At 40.7% G+C, this 24,824-nt stretch overlaps 1 protein-coding gene across 9 annotated transcripts in view; it reads right to left on the bottom strand.

The window, feature by feature from the left end:
* The window catches only part of LOC102455363 (poly(rC)-binding protein 3-like), a 693,079-nt gene that overhangs the window by 164,092 nt on the left and 504,163 nt on the right, over positions 1-24,824 (bottom strand). Inside the window, exon 1 of one of the 9 annotated variants that reach the window (XM_075921620.2) lies at positions 18,509-19,240. The exons of 4 other annotated variants lie outside the window; for them this stretch is intronic. The gene's annotated coding sequence lies outside the window, so the exon portion shown is untranslated. Of the gene's footprint in view, positions 1-18,508; positions 19,241-24,824 lie in introns of those variants that run through there. 4 more of the 9 variants (XM_075921627.2, XM_075921611.2, XM_075921621.2 and 1 more) reach the window with 4 other exon arrangements.

Genomic DNA, 24,824 nt, shown 5'->3' with positions numbered 1-24,824 from the left:
CAGTGCAAAGTTCTCCTCCCAGGTCAGGATCCATGGGAGGAAGGGGGGACAGGAGGATGAAGATGAAAGGTCCATGTGGCCCTATATTAGGTGGATTAAGACCTATGAAGCACAGCCACCATGAATTTTAATCCAGACACAACCTGCAGCTGCATTATCTGTTTTACATAACACTTCCACAGTAACAAAGTGCCCTGCAGCAGCAGCCAGTGGAAATGCCTGGCAACAGGGAGCCTGGCTATCATGAAATTGGGGTTTGCTGGAAGGAAAAAGCAAAGAGGTATATAGGGTTGCCAGATGGTTACAACAAAAATACTGGACATACTAGACCTTACATCACAATCTACATTACATCTTATTTAGAAAATACCGGACATTTATATTTTCTCAATTTGATCCCAAACAGAAAGCTCAAATACTGGACTGTCCAGTTCAAAACTGGACACCTGGGAATCCTAGAGGCATAGCACCTCTGCTTGGGTAGCCTTCCAAAGAGGAGTGCTGCCAGGATTTTCCTAAGGAGGGGACAGGCACGTATATATTCTTACCAACATCCCTCCTCTCTTTTCAGAGTAGGCCTAAAAGTGGAAGATGTGGAGGGAGCAGCATGAGGAGATGTCAGGCTGGGTTTCTGGGAAGTGGGAAACCAGGTTCAGGTGCTCCCATGGGCCGGAGCCCTAGAGGGTGCTGCCTCCTCTAATCTACTCCATGTTGGTCATTTTCCTCTGCCTTTTCCCTTTAGAGAGACCAGGACCAGCCAGGAGTATGGCTAGATTAGAAGAGCGGACTGTTTGCCCTCCCTCCATCTTTGTTGCTCCCAAATACCTCCAGATCCCGGGAGAGCCTTTCTCCTTGTGGGTGGGCCAAGAGTAGGAACTAATCCCATTGCTCCAACAGACTAACGAAGGAGAAAGTTCACAAGGGAATTCTTATGGAGATTTCCTCCTCATAAGCCCCCTCCCATAGGTTTTACCATAGTGCAGGGTTATCCGAACCTAAGCTTTTCATAAAATTATTGGCTTTAATATCCGAGTAAGGGTGAATTTAAAATTTAAAGCAATCCTCAGAATCTGTCTCCAAGAAGCCAGGGATCAAAAGGAAAAATAATATATCAAATTAAGCAGTTTAACTAGTTTGTTACGTGAAATCCTAACCAAGTAGAGTGCACTATATCAGCAGTGACAAATCTAAAACTATCATCAGCTAAGAATACAGAGTTGCAATAATTTACATTGCCAAAAAATAGTATTTGGGGCTCATATCCTTTTAAAAGATGTTTTTATGGGGATGTTTGTATGGACAAATTGCTGAGAGTATGAATATATTGTCCTGGCATATTTATTATTACATTCTCAGACTGAACATCACAATTTTAAAGAAGAGCTTCGTTTTAATGAATATAGCTAAATACGTCTGTTTTATGGACAAGAAAGAAAGAAAGATTGCAAAAGAAAGAAAGATTGTTACAGGCAACTGTTACTCTATTCAAGACTGTGGACACAAAAGCTAGTCTCATGACATGAGCTACAAAGGCAGTTTTGTTTGCTGCTGCAGCGACTGTCTAACCATCTAAAGTCTATTCTAATGGATAGTTCTCAATGAAAAAGCATGTGAGTGCCCACACAATTTTCTGCTTGCTGAGGGTTCATAATCAAGGCTATTTTGCTCAAAGTGCTGAAGATTAGACATTATCAGCCACGCTTCCTTTTGCAAAGGAGGTCTGAAGCTTTGAATTTCTACCTCTCTGGCCATCTAAGGCAATATGATTGCAACATAAAACACACCAGACCAAATTAATCACTAGTATAACTCTATTGGCAGCAGGGAAGAATTTGGCTCATTGCCTGTAGGACAGTGTCTCTCAAAAAATGAGTCACAGGCCCGCCTTGGGAAAGCTACTAGCAGACTTTGTCTTCCTAATGGGGTTGTGGCTTTGTTTACCTAAGGGGTCCATAGCCACAGAGCCTCCCGGCTCCCATGGGCTCCAGTTCACCATTTCCAGCCAAAGGGAGCTGCAGGAAGCAGCATGGCCCAGGCTGAAGCTTTCCATAGCCCCCCTTGGTGGGACACGGTGAACCGGAACCAATGGGAGATGTGCGGTTCCGTGGCTACAGATCATTTAGGTAAACAAAGTGACGCAGGCCCGTTAACAGTCTTCCCAAATCAGGCCTATAGCCAACTTTCAGAAACACTGCTGCAAGAGTCAGACCTGATCTTACACTTTGAATAGCAAACATTCTCAAAACAGAGAAAGAAGCAGCTTTGATCCCTGGTGATCTCCAGCTTTCATTTCATTGTACTCTTGGCATTATGCTATAAACAAATAAATGAGATAGAGTGGAATAACAACAAATGGACACATGTTTAGAGCTACTGATCTGTAAGATAAAAGAGTAGCCCTCCAGCTTTGGAGAAATGGGAGTACTTATAGAGCTCTGCTCCACAGTCTGCAGGGGGTGCACACTCCTGTATAAGCTCTGCAAATCCTGCCCCCGTAGGAAGACCATATTGCTCTGTTTTGCCCAGGACAATCCCTTTTTTAAGCCCTTCCTGGACATCCTGATTTTTTTTCTTCAAAAAGAGGCATATGTCCCCTTTGCTCTTGCTGACTTGATCAGATGGCAAAAGCAAAAGAGATAAATGCCCACTGTTGCCAAAAAGTGTGGTGTGGTGAGGAGGAAGGTGTGTGGGACAGGCAAGCAGAGATGTCAGCTCCCCCTGGGGGAGGCAACATTTTAGCATGTGGGGCGGGGTGCCAGGGATCCCCTGTAGAGTTCTAGTGATGGGCAACAGCTTTGCAGGAAGGGACAGTGGTGTGAATGATTGGGGGTGCCCAGTTTTCTCTTTGAGAAACATGGTCACCCTGCTTAGCATAACCTCATTGCTTCTACCACAATAAGACTCTTTGTGGCCAGGAAGGATGGAGAAGGATTTTCCCCAGCAAGCAGTGATTCACTATAACTGAGCCCCTGAAAAGGAGTTCAATTTATTTGATTTAAAAAATGTTTCGATTGGGACTTTAATCCTCATTCTCACTGCTGATGTTTTCATTCATCCTTTCTTTCCTACGGATTGAGAGAATGGCAGCTGAAGACAAGGTTTCTTTGCAGAAACACAGGCAGAGTAAGCTGTGTGATCACTGCACTGTTCAGAAGAGGCACTAGAAAGATGGAGCAGGTGGCATTTATGCTTGCTCTCTGCTCACTTTCATATTTTTGCTGTTTATTTGCTTCAAAAAAAGATCAAGCAAGAGGGGCCTGATTTCGCTCCAACTCAAAACTACCATGTCACAGGTCGATAATTTGAAATCTAATCAATTTCAAGAAAAAGTCCTTTCAAATACCTCACCTGTTCAGAATCCCTGTTTTATCTTTTTAAAATTGTGTGTCTTTCTTGTTGCTGTGAGAAAGTCTGTTTGTGAGAGTCTCTTTTAAGGATGATAAAGGGGAAAACAGAGAAACTAATACACAGAGTGCTGTACATTTGACAAAAGAAACACAAAGGAAAAATGTTCTCTAAATCTTTCAGCAATGGTAAGCCTGTACGTTAGCAGTAACAAGAGTAAATAAATATGTATGATCTGAGTGTGAGGTTTTAAGTTGACATGATGTCTTCAAGTTAATAGGAACTCCTTACATAAAATGGCTGTGGAATTGTATCAAATGTAGTAGGTGAATAACCAAAATAAGAAGCATCAAATATTTCAGCAGAGTATTGACCATCTCAGAATCACTGGTAAATTCAGAAAGACGACTCGATTATTGGACTTCTGTTATGTAATTTTTGGAATATAAATATTTAAAACAAAAAGAGCCAGACCATTGGTAGCAGTTCTGAAATCTACTTTTTAGAAGTTTTGCAATGATCAATTATTTATTTTTAACGTAAACTTGCACACCTAGGTCCTAGACCTGTACAGAATGAAAGGTAGAGCTGAACTTTACATACTATGGGCCTTATTCAGTTAAGGGAATTTAACATTTACTGCAGTTAGAGTTGGATCAAATCCTGTGAGTCATGGGCCCACTGTCAGTGCATAAAGTTAAGCAAGTATGATCGTAAATCTTACAGAATCGAGTTCTTAGAGTAATGAGCAATGGAAGATTCCAAAATGAAATATACATATCGATTTCAGTAATATATAAGTGTTTCACCATGCCATTACATTCCGTTTAGAGTGTAAGTTCTTCAAGGTAGGGATATGCCTTGTTTTTTTATTTGTCCAGTGGATGTCACATGGAGGGTATTATGGGAAACTTGGAATAAAAACTGCCCTAATTATTTACCCCCAAACAATTTTCTATATCATTGAGAATCCCCCTACCGAATCCCTTCTAATTCTCCTTTCCTACAGTGTCCACTGTTTCTTGTCTTTGGAAAATCCACAGTGAAATACACCAAAAAGCAATGGGTCTGATACTGAACCCATTCACAGCCGCTTTATAGCAGAATTACTTCTGATTTACATTTGGCTAGGATCAGAATTTTCTCCAAACAAAGCACTGGTTTACCTATTCTGTTGCTGCACTGAATCAATATGTAGATCAAACTCAGCTGAAGGATTAGATCGTCTTTGGACAAAAGATGATGAGACTATGGACGAAAGATGGAGTAGTGTCCCTCAGGGAGCCTGTTCATTCCAAGTACATTGGCTTTACTAGCTACTGATCCTTAGGTGAAAGTACTAACTGCTCTGTGGTAATATTACTTGTTAGTTAACTATTTGCATAATTACTACCCTTATACATTTTGGTCAGAGGCATCTATAGTTGTATTTCTTATGCTATAACAACACTGATAGCGTAGCCACACATAGCTTGATAGCATAACCATTGAATCGCTCCTGCAAATAATGAAGAAATGTGTTTTGATAAAAACTGATAATTGCTGTAGAGAAAATGAAACAAAATGTCAGTCTGGAAGCTCTACTGACCTAAATAGACAACAGAGCTATTCCTGTTGAAACATCAACCAGACTTGCTTACTAGACATAAATTCTCAAAAGCAGACATAAAAGAAGTGCAAACCCAGCTAAAGCAAATTCATTTCCTTTAAAATTTAAGCAAATACATGTGGAAATTTTATTTTTAAGGCATCTGCCCAGCCCCAGTAAATGAAAGTGTGTAGGAACATTAATGTAATATAAACATGAATGATTTGCTTCACTCCGATGACAGTCATGGTTTAAAATCACAGTGAAATGAAGTTTCCAGTGAAGTATTTCAGACGGATAAGAATTAACACATCTTAAATCAATACAGACAAATAAGGATTTTGCAAAAACTACTAAGTCCTCCGCAAAATAATGCAAATGTAAAAAAACCTGTATCTAAAACATCTGGATTACATTAATGGCAGAGGACATAGAAAGGAAATGCAGTTTAGTTGCATCTATAATCTTTTATGCTTGTCTTATATCCTCTAAAAGTATTATTTAGACAATATATTTCTCTATCTGGCAAGCTCAGTCATATTCCCATAGAGAACATCAGATTTTACTGCATTTTTAACTATGCTGTTAGGGGCCTTCCAAACTAAAATGTAGGTGACATTTTATTAGTAGCTGTAGGCAAATCCAATTCTGGCTCCTTTCTTTATTATTTATCTCCCTGTACATATATGATCTGGTGCTTTTAACTTTATCGACTAATATTATGCACTGGAGAGAGGATCTTTGCTGTATGCTCCTCATGAAGGGAAAACAGAAAGGTCACAAGGTAAAAGAAAATTTCCATTTTCATAGTAGCTTTAATGTACTGCTCCTGAGGGAATTGCAGTTGCTTTAGAAAAGGTTTAGATATGGGTGGGCCTCTGTTGCTTCTGAACCCACTAAAAGCCTATCCATCTGTGCACAATGCACAGTAAAAAGGATAGCTTTAGCGTGTGTGCATTGTCCAAGTAAAAACAAGTCTGTCCTCCAGTTTATTACCCAGTCTACAATTACTTTACTTGCCCACACATCCCTAAGAGAAGGTTCTTTTTTTTAAACACTCAGTGTGAAAGGCATGAAAATGTTACACTGCAGAATTATTTCCTTTCTGATAATAAATGGGATTTCCTATTATAATGACTGGGGAAACCTAAAACGGTTTTATTGCAATGACAAGACAAACCGTCAAAATCTAAATTTCATGGTGTGAACAAGTCTCAGGGGGTAGCCATGTTAGTCTGTAACTTAAAATGAGTAGTCCTGTGGCACCTTAGAGATTAACAAAAAAATATATAATATCATGAGCTTTTGTAGGCTTTTGAGATAAAGTCATAAACATCACTCAGTAACTTAAGATAAGAAACCCTTAGCTGAATTTTGTAGTTTTCTTGATATCCTCCTACCTTACACAAACACCTTCACATCTAGAAATCCCAAAGTGACAGTTCCTCTCAGAATGCCAGTGCCCTTCGGTGGTGCCTGCAGCTTCTACTGTCTGAATGAAAACCCCTCCGTTGGTCTGGGCTCAGAGTCAAAGGCTGTAACAGGCTCACCATTAGAAGAGGACAAAGCAACAAACGGAGTAGTCATGGCTTATATTCTCCATAGACCCATAGAATAAGGCCAGAAGGAACCACTGTGATCATCTAGGCTGTCCACAAGCCATTGAACTTTCTTGAAATATTTCCTACAGCCTGTCTTTTAAATAAACACCGGATCTAGACTAAAAGATTTCCAGTGAAGGAAAATTTACTACAAACATGGGTAAGATGTTCTAATGCTTCACTGCTGAAAACGTGAACCTTATTTGCAGTTCCAATAATAGGCACGAGAAGCAGAAGTGCAGGGTGCCAGCGGACCTGACAACCTTCTCCAGCCCGTGGGCAATGTGGTGGGGGCTGGCTCCATGTTCCCAGAAGGGGCGAGACTGAGGGCAGCCGGCCCTCAGCACTGCCTGGAGTGCAGCATGTTCCCCACACACACACCAGCCCTTAGGACTGCTCTGGCCTCTGTCTCTGCTACTGCAGCAGTGGCAGTGACCAGAGCCCTGGGCCTCTTTGAATCACCAGGCCGTGAGGCAACTGCACAGGATTGCCAGGTGTCCAGTATTGAACCAGACAGTCCGGTATTTTCACCTTCTGCATCAGAGGCAGCAAGAGTGAGGAAAGCAGGAGCTGGTGACGAGGGGAGCCAGCTTAAAAGCTGGTTCCCCCCAGCACTGGCTCTGTGGTGGCACCTGTCCCCTCCCCATACTGCTGCCTCTATTGGAGGCAGTGGAGGTTTGGGGGGAGGGGAGCAAGGGAGGCCTCTGTCCAAGGCGGGCCAGAGCATCCCATAGATACAGACTGCTCTGCATCCCCCAGAGCAGCCTCTGTCTGTACTGAACCTGGGCCCGCTGCAGGCAGAGGCTATTTTGGAGCAGCAAACCCTTGTCCATGGGGTGGGGGTGGGTCTGAGTTCCCTGAGCACAGAAGCTGTGCTGCATCCTGCAGGGTTGCAGACAGGGGCCTCTGTCACCCTGCACTGCTGACTCTGTATCAGAGGCATCAGCGCAGGTCGTCAGGCAGCTGGTCTGTGAGGGAAGCTGATTTTTAAACTATGGACCAGTTCTCGCCTGGCACCCCATGCTGCTGCCTCTGGATCAGAGTCAGGGGGTTAGATCAGAGGGAGCAGCATGGTGTGGCAGGGGACTCTATGAGCATGGGACATAGGGACTATTGAATAGTCGTGTAACCGATACTTTATGTGGTTACATGACTATTCAGTTACACACAATCTAGCATCCCTAATTTACCATCACTTTGGTAATTAGCGGTAAGTTAAATCTTGATAGCAGAATGCCTCTTCTGGCCTTGGCAGTTCAGGGGCTGGAGGAAGGGAGAGGTGGAGTGACAGTGGCGGGACCATTCCATCGGATACTGGTAGGAAGGAAAGTAACCCACTGGCAACTGCCTTTTCTTTTCCTCTCCCTCCCATGAAGAGATTATGCATGGGGGGTGTGGGGCCAATTTAGGGATAAGAGAGAACGTGCTTCCCCCTCCCCAACCACCACTCAACAACAATTCTTGATTGTGAAAGATGCCCTGCCCTATGGATTGTGTAGCTATCAGACTGGGGTTTCTGAGTTTGCAGTGGGTCTAATTAAACCCCCTTTTGTGGTCAGGAAAGGTTGTTTTTTTTCCCCTTGGGAAAAAAAAAAATCAGCAATTTGTGCAATGGATTCCCTCCCCCCTTTTTTTTCCATGGCATCGTGTGTGTATATAGCAAAGACTTAAATCTCCACAGACTGAATTAGCTCTCATCTGTAACCTCAGTCACTTTCACGGGAAGATAGCACTGGGATCCAGTAGTAGGACTGATCAGTAGTGGGAGTTTGCTACCAGAGTCCTCTCTCATTCCTTGGTTGTATGAGGTCTTTTAACCCTGCATTGGACCTAACGAATGCCTGGCAGATTGGATGGGTGGGTGTTTAATCCCACCATCCTGCATATTAAAGTTAAAGTTTCAGATTGCTGCTTTTCATCCATTCACATTTATATCCAAAGTCTCTTGTGTATCCTGATCAACTGCCTTTCTCTCTATCCTTTATAAATTGCAGCAGACATTCCTTTTGTGAAGACCAAATACAAAAGAGCAACATTTTCTAAAACAGGCCAATTATTGGAATGAATCAAGTTTTCTGTGTTTCAGTGTGGATGGAATGCACTGATGGCTCTGGAAAAGTTACTTGTAATTAGGGCCAATAGCTCTTTTTTTCAGGCCACAGGCAATTTAAGAAAGAGAGGATAGAATGTCAATTGTTTTGAAATATTTGGCAAATTGAAAAGTCAAAGCAAAATTAATTTGAGGTTGAACAAAATGTTCCCCAAACCCTGTCCCAAATTGGTCCTTCACCCCATTCCCGTTTAGCCTCTGATCCAGTCTGTCCCCCCACTAGCCTTTCAGAATCCCAATCTGTGATCCCGCCTCCAGAAGTCCCATGTGGGTTCCTCTGTCTGCCCCCTCCCCTTGTGCCTCATTGCCTGGCCCTGTGGGAAGGCTTCTGTGAAGAATACACTACTGTCTCTGCTCTCTCCCTATTGCTGATTACAGCTGATAAGTGACTGCCCTTTGACCTGGCACTACAGCAGTCCCTGGTGGCCAAAAGGCATAATAGCAGTGCCTCTCCAGTAGAATCTATTTTCTGCAGAGAAAAAAAATTTGGAGAGGACATGAATTCTGTGCATGTACAGCAGCACAGAGTTGTCCCAAGAATACCAACTGCAATTAACTGTTGCTTTGCTTCCAGAATACATAGGTAAAGCTGATCTAGAAACTATTGCTTTCCAGCAAGCAGATTTTCAGTGCAATGCACTTTCAATGAAGTGAGTGAATTGTAATTTTGTGTGCTTTCCATAATGCAAGGGCGGGTTTATCTTTAGAGGAAAGTCCAATAGAATTTAATAGGGACTGAACCAATAATAGTTTCACATAAATAAATCTAAATTTTACAGAAAGTATTCTAAAAGCCTATAGAATTTAATATCTTTCCTATGTTTTTAGAACCTTACTATAGCTGATGCATAGTTCTATTAGGATTATACCTAATTCACAGTCCATTTTGGTAAATTTCACAGTGATAGGATTGTAAAAATTGTAAATGTCTTGATTTCAGCGATTTAAATATGAAATGTCACAGTGCTGTAAATGTAGGATCCTGACTCAAAAAGGAGATGGTGTGGGCCACAGTACTGATTCAGTTCTGTACTGCTGCTGGAGCGAAGCAGCTGCAGGCTGGGAGCACAGTTCTGAAGGCAGAGTCACTGCCAGCAGCAGTGCAGAAGTAAGGATGGCATGGTACGGTATTGCCACCCTTACTTCTTGTGCTGCTGCCTGTAGAGCTAGGCCCTCAGTCAGCAGTTGCCACTTGCTGGTCACCCAGCTTTCCAGGCAGCAGTGCCACTTTCAGAGCAGGGCACCTGGCCAACAGCCACCAACCCTCTCCAGCCACCAGCTGCTGCTCTGCAGGCACCAACCTCTGAACACAGCACAGAAGCAAGGGTGGCAATACTGTGGCCCCCCAAGATAACCTTGCAATGCCTTTGCAACTTATTTTGGGTCAGAACCCGCCAATTTGAGAAACAATGGTCTCCTCCATGAAATCTGTGCACAATAGTATTAAAGCACACGCACAAAAATCCCAAATTTCACAGTAGGAGAGCATATTTCAGGGATCATGATATATTTTTAATGGCTATGAATTTGGTAAAACCCTAGCTATATTGTTTGCATGATTCAAAATACCTCCAGAAGTTACTGTCTGTTAAACTCTACAGGACTCTTCAATAAGAATAGGCAGCATGACTCCCAACAAAGTTATATACAAGGTCTTAATCTGAAATCAGACAAAATGAGTTGCTTTTAGTAGCTGACGGATCATTTGCTAGCAACAGATCCACACTTCAATTTCGTCTTTTTAGAGGGGAATCCACAGGCCCTCAAATTCTTCCAAAAATAGAATAGGTTCACATATACACAGATCTTCTGTAGGCACTGGCAAGCTCAGGAAAAGTGTGTTTTTCTTCAAAGAATGTGGCATGATGTACACAAAACACTAATTAGTAGTGAAGACACACAATAGGAAATAAGAAAATGTAGAGCCACATATTTTAGCACATTCCATGCCAACAGCTTAATTTGTTCTTTTGAGCTTCCACAGATATGTAGTCAACACTGATTTTTCTGGCTCTATCCCATTCTATATACATCACTTACAGCTAAGTCAGAGATCAAAATGCAAAATCTAACATTCCAACACATCAGATGGATTTCTGACACTACTTAAAGACCTTTGGGTGCCTAAACCAGTGAATGGGTTACAGGTAGATTGGAATAAATGTATATGTGATACATGGGTGACAGGCAGCCAGTCCGCGGGAGGAGCTTGTTTTTAAACTGGCTCCCCTCGCGGACCAGCTCATGCCTGGCACCCTGCACTATGGTCTCTGATACAGAGACAGCAGTGCAGAATGGCTGAGGGCTCTCCCGGAGCGAGGCCAGAGAGCACTGGCTGCTGTTGGCCCTGCCCCCGGGGATATAGAATAGTCGACTAACCGATAAGAATTCATGAGGTTACTCGACTGTTCGTATAACCGATATTTAACATCCCAAAGTAGAACCCCTCAAAATACGACAGATCTTAGAGTCTCTTTCTAGTCTACACTTTGACACATTCCACTGAATTTTATGGGAGTTAATAATAAACTGAGCAGGAACCTCACAATTCAGACTACAATGAATATAAATAGAAAATTAATTTGTAGTTAAAATTTGAAATTCTGGTAAAAGAGTCTCATGTTCTGCACAGTTTTTAAAAAGCTACTGGCAAGCAAAGGCAATGGGGTGGAATTTATGCAGTCAAAATGTAACATGGGGGCATGGTAATGGAGGATTTTGTGAGATGTGACCTACATGACAGTGAAGTGAATTACACGTTGTACACCTGCTGTTTGGCTCTGACATACCATGGGTGAGCAGTGTTTTTAACAGTTTTAGGTGCTATGCCTATTCTGAAAACCAGGTGAGGATCAGGATTTTCACTTCACTAAAATACATGCCACAAAATACTATGTCAAATTTAGAGTCACCCTACTTATCTGATATTGCAAACACTGATGGGGGGCATTTGTGTATACACGTCTGCACAAGAAAAGTCTCTCAGATTTTTTTTAAATATTTTAAACAGTTCACAAGTATACAATGTGCTGCCCATAAATTTATATTGATATGGGCAACCTGTCCATTATCTACAATGGATCCAAGTAACTACTATCAGGACAAAACACCCTGCAACTATCTTTGAAACTCATTGGACTCCTAGTCTTTCAGCAGAAATTTAAGTTTAGATTTAATACTGCTCTTAGGAACAGAAATAAGCCTGGACCACCTCTAAAGTTGGAGAAATTCAGAATCAAAACCTGGAGTTCCAGTTCGCAATTGTGCTTTTACCTTTGTGAACCAAAATCCCAAACCTACATGCCAGAAGCATTAACGGTTAGAGTGGCTGTTTCTCAAGCACAAAGTAATCTAGTTTATTTTAATTTCACATTAAGGAAAACTATAAACAAGTACAAATAAAAACAATTATCCTTCTTAATCAAATGTAGTTAGATCTTACAGGAGCTGTGGTGGCTTGCTCCACCTGACTCCACTAGGCATGGCAATTATTGATCAGAGGGACTAAGAGTTTAAAAAGGGTTGTCTATTCCTTGTTGTTTTTAAATGTTATGGTTCTGTATTATGCTTTGTTGCTCTTCTAAATCCATGTTAAGTGTATCAATGTAGTCAAAACTTCCATTACAGCTTCCTAGCGAGGTGCTAACACCCTCCCATGGCCATTCTAATGAGACCCTAGATGTGTACAACATTTTTGCAAACATTTTTGAATGACAGCTACAAAAAGTGTCATGGTCATTGAAAGCCTGACTCTATCCTCATTATAGGGTTTCAATAGTGGACAAAGCTTGTGCTGGTCCCCAGGGCTGTGTCTACACAGCAGTGTTATTTCGGAATGACTGACATTACTCTGAAATAACATAGTCCACCTCTACACTACAAGCAGTTATTTCAACATAATGTCAAAAAAATGTCGAGCTGGAGGACTTCTTACTCCAACTCCTGTAGCCCTCATTGCATGAGTAAGGGTAGTTGGAAGGAAGAGTGTTCTTTCTTCAACTTCCTGCTGTGTAGACAGCACCAAAAGCCAAATTAAGCTATTTCAACTTCAGCTACGTAATTGACATAGCTCAAGTTGCGTAGCTTATTTTGGCTTTAGTCCTGCTGTGTAGACATACCCCAAGAGGGGTGGAGAGCACCGCAAGGAAGTAAGAGTGGTAGGACTAAGCCCTGAATACTTTGGTGAAAATGGCCTTTTCAGGGCTAGATTGTGTAAATTGCACAAAGCCTAAAGGGGTGGTCTGAAGACACACTGCTCCAAGGGGAGTACCAGAAGGCATCCCACCTTTGGGTGATGTAGCTTATTCCCTTCATGTGATGTCTCTGCTCCCCGTAGAGTGCTGCGTGCCCGTACCGGGACAATACTTGTTCTCTCTTGGCTAAAGGAGATGCAAATTCTTCTGGGCCTTTATATGGGTTGTGCTGTCAGCAGACGGCTCCTTGCAGTCTCTACCACACTACATCACTCTGCAAAATGCTTTAGCATTAACGGCCAGTACTCCTTGCTACTAGCAAACAGATCTGTCTATTTCCATTTCAAAGTTGATAAAGCCTATAGGGAATATTTTCCCTGACCTGTATGCACTTCTGAAGCCCCACTTAATTCACATGTGCTTTATTTGGGAGTCAATGTAGTTATGACATAGCACGGTAATTTTTTTTTTCAAAAAAAAAATCTATGCTATCGTGTATATCAATAAAGCCATGCCATTTTTCAACTCGTGTCATCTCAAAGTTTCAATTTTTTGAAACATTTTTGAGCTAATAAATCACATTTTTTCTAAACTGCCCCCATTTTCTTAATTTTTCAACTAGCTCAAATACAAATGTTATGGAGAGGGGCTGTAAGAACATCTTCAAAGGCCTGCAAACATGACAGGACCTAAAACTACCACTAGACTACCTAAACAGAGAAGATCTTCTCAAGACAATCAGGTACTCTGTATCCCTACTCTGAAGCCTGCCAATAACTTCTGGTATGGTCAGATCCTATAGTCCTTGCCTACTACTTCCTCAGGCACATGCCTACTGAAGACATTGGACCAAGTGTTGCTGGTTTCACTCAGTCTTTATTCAGGCAAAACTCCCCAAGCTGGCTGAAAAGTCCAGTCCAAACCTCTGACAGGGCAGACATAAAAGGAAAGTTCAGCAGAATCTAAATGTCCTCTCTGGTCTAGGGGGAAGGGGGATGACACAGGCGGTCTGATTTCAGATGGTATTTTTGCCTCAATAGGGACAGAGTGAAAAAATACATAAATTGGCCCATTAGTAACGGAGTTATTCAGCAACATTTTCTTTTAAATTTAAATAATTGTTTTCATCTTTTAAACAGGCCCCATTGTGCTTATTACACTGGGGTATAAAACTGATCATTCTATTAGGAAGATCTGGGGGAGTTGAACTCAAATCAAAATGCCTCAGAACATGTATGGAAATGTTTGAAAGAACAGAAGCTTCAGAGTACAGGTTAATGCAGTTCAGGCCATTCACGTTTTAGAGATTATGTCTTTTTTTGGCAGGAAGTTTACATTGTATTAACATGCGAATTCATTGACTTGCACTTGATTTTTTGTGGCTCAAACATTTCTTACTGATGGGGCTTCAGATGTGATGTCTGAGTATTTTCATAGTCTTTTAGATGCTTAAACACAATTTTCTCCCTCTTTTCTGACAGGAGTGCTGGGACTGTGGCAGCACCCCCTGACTGGAAGTGGCTTCCATCATATACAGGGTTTACAGTGTCTCTCAGCACCACTACTATACAAACGGTGTCAATGCCACTGCTCTAGGTTCAATGTTAACATTCATAAAACAAATCACAAAACAAGCCCTCATACTAAATGGATGTCTGTTACAGAGCATTTCTGCTGAATTTTAATCAAAAAAGAAGCTGGCTTTAGTACTGGGGATTTTAATTAAAAAAATACCATCACTCAGCTTCTTTTTTGTCCTATGGAATATCTATCAATCAGGAAGAATTACAGCAGGATGTACCACTTGGCAGGAGGCCATTCTGTCTCCTCCACCAACCCTGCCACAAACTTTTTTTCTCTCTCCCCCACTCCCTCTTCATTAACTAAATGCACTGAATAAACCTTAACATCTCAGCTAAATCCTATTGACCCTGGATTTGCTGCTTAATGCTAAAACCCAAGCGACCCATTTTTCTCTTGTTCAGACTTCTATCACTGATGGCAGCCAGCTCAGAAAAATATCCCAGTTACATTAAAATATTTAAGAACCAAAATTTACAGAACTCATTAGTCAATCTTTCTGATACTGTTCATGAACTTTACATAAGCTCTTGCTGCTTGTACAGAGAGTCGCCCTTTCCTGCGGTGCTTCATAAACAACAAAGGGCGTCTGTTGCTTAGCAAATGGAAGTGGCAAAATACAACTATTAATGTGATGGATTTTGGATTTTTTTGTAAAAAACAGTGTCTTAACATTTCTGTGCAACTGTATTTCTGTGCACGCTACACGATCCTGCCAGAGTTATTAGAATTTACAGCAAAATATGCTCACAAACACTTTATTTTGATAGGCACTCACAGTGAATCTGCAGCACTAAAAACAGCTATTTTCATTTATTTTTAGACTTCACCATGGTTTGTAATTATTGCAGTTGCTATCTTGTGATGTTTATAATCATTTGCTTTTCTGCTTTCCCATTCGTAATAGAGACCTCTGAAGGCTATTCGGAATCTCACGCCTCCTAGTAGCAGAATCCTCCCCCTGCTCCCACCTTGTAATTGTTACATCAGATCTACCTCCTCCTCCGCTGCCAAACCCTCTTCTACCCTTGATGACAAGCATCCTGATGCTCACTTTCCAGCTCTTGATCCTTTACTCAGTAATCCTCCAAAAAGAACCCAACGCTGACTTCCCTCCCAGCTACAGAGACCTCCCACAACAGCACTCAAAGCCCTCCATCCTGAACACCCTTAGTTGCCAAAACCTATCATTCGCCCTTGCTGTTACTAGCACTCAACCTTCCTCTTACAATTTCTCACCAGTGTGTATTCAGGCCTAATATTCCACCCATCCTTCCAGCTTCAGACCCTCTTCCCCAAGCAAGTGTCCCGTGCACCCACAGTCACTTGGCCCCAGCCATGTTCACTGGTAGCTTCCCACACTGTAGACAGATGTTAGCTCTTTCATGATACTTCAGGCATGGAGGAAGCTTGCTGCTGTCTTTCTCTTCAATAAGACTCTAGTCCTTTGGAAAGATGGAAGGCCTGATTCACTCTTGTGCTGCACCTCGTGCAATCATTAATACAAGCGCAAAGACAAGACAACATGGGTACAAATTGTTACTATTTAAGTATAAAATCTTTAGGTGTAAAACAATTTTTATAGGTGTGAATGTCTGCACTATATGCACGTTAACAGAATATGCCTCATATTTTCTAGGGGATACTGACAAAGTGTTCAGAACTATATCTGAACTATATTATTCAACTAACGACCCAGCATTGTATGAAAAATATCAGCCAAATCAGTTCTAATTAACATCAAACTCAAATCTCTTCACAAAGGCCTAATCGTAAACAGAATTCTGAATAGCCCGAGCCCCATCCTGTAATGCCCTTACTCAGTGTATAACTCAAAATCTTCTTGAGACAAATCTTTGCAGGCATAAGAACTGAGTAAAAGGATCCAGCCCTACAGCAACAAATGATAAAATAAATGATACACTAAAAAAACCAAACTATGTGAAAAAAATCAAATCTAGAATTCAGAATATTGAACAGACATGATGCACTAAGAATTTTACCATCATGTGGTCTGTGAAGCTGTTTAAAAATAACAATGCTTTCTTATGCTACTTTTTTCTTGCTGATATCACGCGTGACACATTTGTTGGGGTTTTAATTTCTTTGCAGTGCAGAAAATTACATTGATTCATTTCAGAATGAACATTTATTACATTCAAATTTCACTGCATTATCACATTCAATGTACTGAATGTTAAAATACAGAGCTTGAGGAGACTACTAGTTATTGATTTTAACATTATGAAAAAGTTCATATTGTAATGAATAAGACGCTAGCAATTATAAGGAATAGTATTGGTCCAGACAAGAAATACATCCACCCGAATACTTTTTTTATGACATATTCATGGATAGGGATGATAGATATTTAGGGGATCTTCTTTCATAGTGCACCAGCTATACCAACTTGTAAAAATGTTATCAATATTCTTCACGTACTTTTATTGAATGATGTGTCATTATTCCTCAACATGTTTTCATATTTTTCTCTGACTAGTTTTTTTGAATGGAACGGCTGCGGCACTAAAAGATTTTTCAAAATAAAGTGCAAGTATCAATCAGACCTATCCATAAACCTGTTACTAAGTGCGTGCCTACTTTTGGTCTGGCCATTTCTTAGAATCCATTTTGAATAATCCAGTGACAAGTGCCGGAACTTTGCAACACGCATCAAGAAAAGCAGAGGACAAATGGGTTTACTGATTACTTGATTCCATTTTTCACTATTGTTTTACTTCTAAAAACTTCATATAAAGAAGAAAATAAGCGTAATAGTATATTTTGAAAAAAGGCTAATTTTGTAATAACATAATTCATATTTCATTTTAAAAAGTTAAGATACTCGTGCACGCTGAGATAATTTCCTGCTGTGACTTGATTTTGCTGAATGTAGCTTTACACTAGAACATGCAGCTATTAAATATTAAGTTAGTACATATTGTAAAAAATTATCATTGAGAATCAGATCAAATAAACTATCTTCAGAAATACAAACATAAGAGAAATCATCGGGACATTTAAACATAACAGAACTGTTTTAATATAAAGCATTAAAATAATCCAGATGCTCAAGATGTTTATGTGAAATTATATAACAGATGTGTCACATGAATTTAAATGTAATTAGCCTTAACTGTACAGCTTTTCCATCCAAAAAATATTTTGACTTTGAAAAAAATTGAGACCTAAAATTATTTTATTACCATTATTATAACTTTTCTATTGTTAATTTCCTGAATAATGCTGAGTTTTCTTTAAGTAAAAGAAATATGAAGTATGAAGTTGTACTTTATTGTGCAATGTACAGCATTAAGATTATAGTTGTTTACTTAGATTCAGTCATCAGTAAGGTAAAAAAACCAAATCAAAATTATTTGAAATATTATTAATGTAACTTCAAATAATACATAAGAAACTACTACAATTCACTTGGACTTTTTTTTTTTTTTTTTTTTTTTTTTAACTGAAATGCCAGGTTACAGCATGTCAAAAACTTCTTACCCTCTGCCTTTCTAATCATCCTACTACAGCTTGTGGTTTTCATAGCAAATGGCTTGCTCTTGCCTTTCCCCATTTCATATTAAACTTGCAGCAAACTATTGTCTGAGGGTGTGGGGTAAGGGGGTCTCAAAATGATGTTATAGCATTTAAATTCTCAAGCTGCAAACTCAGGCTGAGTTACTCACCAAAATGAAGCACACACATTTACAATGACAATCCCTAATACTTATTTTAATGTAGCACACTTGTCCAGATGATAAGCCACATATAAAAACATCTCCATACAAATCGCTTTTAAAGCAACTTGTTGGCTTAAATCTTTTAAAGATTTGCCCATTGTTAGCCCGCCCTAGCCATTCAGATGTCACCAGTAATCGCAAGACAAACAAAACTCTGATCAGAATCATAATGCATATGGGACAGCAAATAGAGCAAGCTGAGTTCCAGTCTACAAGCTCCAAAGAAACATGTCCTTCAATTGCAATCTAACTCCTGAAAATAACATACAATTTCTAATACTAAAGATTTGCAGCTAAAGCCCGCTACATTGCCTGAACAAATAAATCTGACTGGTAGAAGTACTGACCTGCTGAGCTGCTCTCAAAGCCCGCACTTCAAATGCAAAGCTCAGCCAGAGTTTCCGAACAATTTCCTTCTGCACAGTTATAGTGAGTGTGGTCCCTCTATTTGTCTTCTGATTCCAAGGGTGGACAGATGGCCCGGAGCCCTGAGCCCTACTGGAATGAGGCAAAGCTTTGCTTTTTTTTTTTTTTTTCTTTTTTTTCCCCTCCTCTCCCCTGGCTTAGCCCCTGGCAGATAAGCCAGAGTCAGGCACAGTGAGCTCACCACACCCCTCCACCAATCATTTCAATTAGTGCCACATGAGAGGAGCTTCTGCCCAAAATCTGCTTAAGAAAGGGCCAGAGGGCAGGGCAATCTCCTTTGCTCAACAATGACCAGAAGCTGCTATAAATATCCAAACAAAAGCACTGTTAAGGCCAGGAATGTCACATTCTAATGTGACAGCAATGTAAAGACTCAGTGTATAGCAGGAGTACAGAGGAATAAATGAGAGATTAAAAACAAAACCTACAGAAGCAAAGGACATACCAACATACTATGGAAGTTAACACATTTCTAGTTATAAATCGCTATGCCCTCATTAGTTTTCTTGTGTACGTACTGGGTAAGTCACTCAATAAATCATGAAAAACTTAAAAAACAACAAATAGTCTGGTAGCACTTTATAGACTAACAAAACATGTAGATGGTATCATGAGCTTTTGTGGGCACAGCCCACTTCTTCAGATGTGTGAAAGTTGCTAACTAACATGTATAGGTAACCGAGCACATGTCCATTAACTCACTTAGGGTAACAAATCTGATCATCTGTGGCCCCATCTTCCACAGTTACAGTTGGTTATTATGTGACATAAAAATGTCATGTTTTCCAGAGTTTGAACATATCAATATTGTGAGGGTCCCACTTTTTCTCCGCTCTCATTGGAGGAGTGGATGTTGCCCACAAAAGCTCATGATACTATATATTTGTTAGTCTCTACGGTGCTACAGGACTACACTTTTTTTTTTAAAGTTACAGACTAGAATGGCTACCCCTATGAGACATATTAACAAGAGAGTCACAAAACACACCTACATAAAGTTATTACTGCGCTAATAAACTATATACACTGTTGTAAGTCTGCTCCCAGGATTCAGGGCAGGAGTTTCATCCCACTTACATCTCTTTTACACCACCATAGCTCCACTGACTTTACTGCCAAAGTGGAGCTATGCTCGCGTACTAGGAGATCAGACCATGTCCTCACATTTGTAACTATATTGCTTGATAACGGGACTTAAAGCTGAATTACAAAAAAGGATTTAGCAAAGGGACTGACTCTGTACAGTGTCCAGTCCTAAAGCACATAAGTTACTTTGCAAACATCCAGCTTCCATTGTGCCGGATGACAGCTGCTTGCTACAAGTTGCTGGGCAATGCTTGCTGTGCTGTGGGGAGGGGAGGAAAGGGGAGTGGTTTCAGTTGCATTCTACTGCTTGTAAACTCAGCAGAGCAGTAAGGATAGCAATTCCCAGCCTGTTGAGAGTAGGATGACACTACCTAGGACCTAGATTAATCTGAGGGGAAGTGTGCAGTTACTATTTCCTACCAGAGACACTTTGACGCAAGAAAACTGTTTAAAAGTGGGTGCTCAATTTATCTCTATCACAACTTAGCATATTTATACATCCATGCACAGGATCTAATTCTACAATTTAAACACACTAATGTAAAGCCCTTGTGAGATACTAGAGTAGAGAGAAAAACCATCTGAAAATATTCCTGCATTGTTGTGATGAACTATTGTGCATAGTTTCTGTTGAAAGCAAATGGAAAATATTGTATTTCCAGGCACAGCCATCCTGTCCACAGGACTGTGTGAGAGGGCTCCTTCAGGACCCCATGCTTTGGAGGGAGGGTTGTGGCGGCCGCCCCAACTGACCTAAGGACAGGACAGTTACTGAGGTTAGCCTGTGGTTAGCCAAGGGCTGCCTGGGGGATTACCTGGAGTGTCTAGGGCCAGCAACAGGGGTTGGGCCCTCCTGCATTCGGGAAGCAGAGTGATGCTCCACCACTCTGTTCCAGCTTGGTCACTCTGCTTCACCTCAGTGGGGCCTGGGGCCTGTACCTGCCTAGGGGTAGCCCTGTTCCCAGAAACTACACTGCAATTTGGGTGATGAGCACCCACGAGCACCAGACCCTGTGGAGCTGCCTGCCCTGCCACCCCGCACTGCTGTCTCTGATAGAGAGGAGCCGATATGTGTGGGGAGACAGTTTTCAAGCCAGTTCTCCACGCAGACCAGCTCTGTGGAGCTGCCTGTCACTATCTGCTGCCTCCTACAAGTGCAGCGGGAGGGTAGAGGGGGGTAGGCAGGATGCTGGAGCAGCCTCTGTCTGCGGGGAGCCTAGGCCCCCAGGACAGGGGCAGCAGGCAGGAGATGGTCTGCCCAGGGACCCCATTTTAAAAAGGGCTCCTCTAATGGACTGGCTCTGCCTGCCACCCCACGCTGCTGCCTCTGATGCAGATACATGGGGTGGCAATGGGCTCTCTGGGAGTGGGACTGGAGTGCACTGGCTCACCACCCTTGGGGTGAGGGTTTTAGTAACTGTGTAACTGCTGCAGGTACACAATTACTAAAATAAACATTATCCAACATCCCTAATGTTTTTGCTAATGGAGTAGAGATTATGCTTGTAAAGTGTGCAGATGGTACTAAACTCGGAAGAGTTGCAAGCACTTTGGAAGATGTGTTTAAAATTCAAAATGACCTTGACAAATTGGAGAATTGCTCTGAATTCAACAAAAACAAGTGCAAAGTAATGCACTTAAAAAGGAAAAATCAAATGAATGATGACAAAATGGGGAATAACTGTCTATGTAATAGTACTGCTAAAAAGGAGTCTGGGGGTTATAATGGACCACAAATTGAGTATGAGTCATCAATGTGATGCAGCCGCAAAAAAGGCTAATATGATTCTGGTGTGTATTAACAGGAATGTTGCATATAATAAGACAAAGGAGGCAACTGTTCTACTTGGCACTAGTGAGACATCAGCTGGCGTACTATGCACAATTCTGAATATCACACTTTAGGAAAGATGTGGACAAACTGGAAAGGATCCAGAGGAGAGCAACAAAAGTGACCTATGAGGAAAGGATAAAAAGTGGGCATATTTAGTTTTTAGAAAAGATCACTGAGGGGGTCTCAATAACAGTGTTCCAATATGTTGAGGACTATAATAAAGAGAATAGTGATCCATTGTTCTCCATGTCCGTTGAAGGTAGGAAAGAAGTAATGGGCGTAATCTGAAGCAAAGGAGATTTAGGTTAGGAAAAACTTTCTAACTATAAGGGTAGTTAAATTCTGGAGCAGGCTTCCAAGTCAGATCATGGAGTCCCCATCACTGGATGCTTTTAAAAACAAGTTTTAAAAACAAAAACCTGCCAGCAAAGGTCTAGGTTTATTTGGCCCTGCCACAGTGCAGAGAATTGGACGTGACTTCTTGAAGTCCTTTCTAGCCCTATATTTCTATGACTATGATCAGAAAATCATGAGACAATCTTGTAAGGACAGAGTTGCTTGCCAGATTTCCAGTTTTGGCAGGATTGAAAAAACATTGTTATTTGTTTAATGGAGGCTCATGCAGAAGGATAACAATGAAAAAAATCAATAAAACAGTGAAATTTAAGTATATTTCGGCCAAGTCCTAAAGTCCAAGAATGGAACACAAACTTCATACAGGTAAAAACACCTTTACCCCAGTGGTAATTTGTGAACAATTTTAAATAATGAATTTGCATGGGAAAAACAATTATATAGCTAGAGAACTGGACAGTTTTAAACACAACTATCTTGGTAAGAAGACAGCAAAACGTCCAATATGAATATTAATCTGATTGAGAAAGACCCAGACAACAGTAATGTGGCACCTAAAGTTTTATACCTTTAGGAAGACATATTGAACAAAGACATGACAATTAAAAAAATATTACTATTTTTTTCTCAAAGTCTAAAGCAGATTTCTTCTCATACCAGTTGTCATTTGGTTTGGACCTTACTTTTTTAAACTACTTCTCCCATCCATTTTTGCAAACTGTGGATAAAAATGATGGAGGAATTTTTGTGTCCTTCAAACGATGTTAAAAATACTCGGTGAGGAAAACCAACCCATGAAAATGTGCACCAGCATGGTACAAGTACTCTTGTTGGTTAACTTGAACATATTCAAGACAAAACTTCCAGACATATAGATGAATCTCACAAAGACATCATGGACATTAATCACATACTCATCAGAAAGATCTCAAAAAGGCATTTTATAAAGGAAAGTTATTTTTTAACGTGTTGTACATCTACATTTTTAAAATCTTGATAAAAATCTGCTGCCAGTAGAGCTGCAGTTGGATTTCCTACTTTATACATAATTATTGCTATTATTCCCAGAGAGCTCCTCTGTTTAACTCATGACCCTGATGGCAACTTAGAAGAGATGTATTAGAGCTCAAAGTTTAACATAATGAGCTCTTAGAGGAAACAAACCTATCTATGGAAAGCTAACCTTAAGCATCAGTTGAAGTTTTCCCTGAAACACCGTTTTATTTGATAAATGTAAAGTGACAAAACCACCAAATCATGTTGTATTAATGCTCTTTTCTTTCACACGTCCCTGGTCTTGGGAAAAAATGGATTATGCTATTTCTTTGTCTGAATAAAATGTTGCAGTTCCGGAGATAAAGACGTATTCAGTTGAGCAATTAAATAGCTAAATAAATGAATCAGCAGAGCAGAAGTGGCAGATTTAATTACTGCTTAGAGCTAGGAAGAGGAACTAATTATGGGGTTCATGAACCACATGCCACTCTTTGCTTTAACCACGTGCTTCAATTCTTTTGGATCAAGCTCGGCAACTACAGCAGCAACATCCACCAGGATAAAAACTATTCAAACTTTAAAAATAAAGTCTAATCTTTGTCTAAAGCACAAGCATATTCAGTACTCTGTCTTAATGGCCTATGTTCAGTTGAATAGCTATATCAGTAGACAGTTTGAGCAAGCTTCTGTTGAATGCGTAGAACTTTAAAAAGCATAGTTCTCCAAAACCATAACATAATCAAGTTCACTGGATATGAACAGCATGAAGGTTATAACACAAACCCGCACATGCATGGCAATTAAGCTGTAAAGCATACTAATGCATTAAGTAAGCAATTAAGGCCTTGTTCAGCAGAAGCTATCCACAGTTTGGAAATTACAAAGCCATGGGAGATTGTTGGTCCTAGCTCTAGAGAAGGCACCTATTCTATAGGTCTGTCTGCTATGACAAGCCATAAGAATTGTTTTTAAATCAGGTGTACAGTTATAAGTTGTGAAGCCCCCACAGGAAAAAAAGGCAGATAAATGAGCTCCCCAGCCCTTGAGTTCCACTCCATTCCCAGTTTTTCATTTATATCATTGTCCTTCCTCTTTTCTTGCAGTGCTTATGCAAATGTTAGTAAGTTGAGCTTTCAGCTCATTCTCCTGTGGGACTGCCTTTGAACATGGAGGAGGACAGGCAGACATGGGGTTGGGTATCTTCAAGACATTCAATGGGCTAGGCTAAAATTATCTAGACTACCTAAACCTGTAGGATGAGGACCATGGTTGACAACTACACTCCTTTGGCACAGTGGAGCTTTCTCCATAAAGGTAAATCTTTTCTATACAGGAGACAGAACTTTTTTGGGGTCTATGCCAACAAAAGCTCATGCTTTGTTAGTCTTTAAGGTGCTGCTAGACTATTCGTTGTTTAAGTTTTTCCTTTTTTGGGGAGTTGATCTGCAACTATGGAATGAACTCACACAGAAACTAAGGACCATCAGAAACCTCATTGCCTTCTGCTCCAAAGACAAATGGTACTACTTCAATCTGGCCTTCTCTAATATAACCATATGGCAACCAGAACATTTTTATTAAAATACAATGAAACTACCAAAACATTCCATTGCCCACAATTCTTTGGGGAGAGGCTAAGAGTGAACAAATCACATATGACAGAGGTTAATCATGTTGCTTAATGCACTACTAAAAGGCACTCGTGGAGATCTGGGCAGCAGAACAAAGTCTATAGAACAGAAGAGGGGTCATTTGGCTATGAATCAGCCATAGTATTTTTTATACATTTTTTCAATTAATAAGGTGAGATGAGAGGGAAGGACACCAGCAGTGTGGGTCATTGTTTCCCAAAGGGTCTCAACTTTTGATGGCCTCTTTAGTAATTTTTCATCATTGACAGTCTTGTTCCTTGTGCCAGTGAACATCCATTTGCTTCTCCAGGAATATTATAGAGGAGAGAGGCAAAT

This window comes from Pelodiscus sinensis, chromosome 2 (genome assembly GCF_052426305.1).
Source record: "Pelodiscus sinensis isolate ZL-2025 chromosome 2, ASM5242630v1, whole genome shotgun sequence".
NCBI lineage: Eukaryota > Metazoa > Chordata > Testudines > Trionychidae > Pelodiscus > Pelodiscus sinensis.
This window is presented reverse-complemented; position numbering and strand designations above follow the sequence as displayed.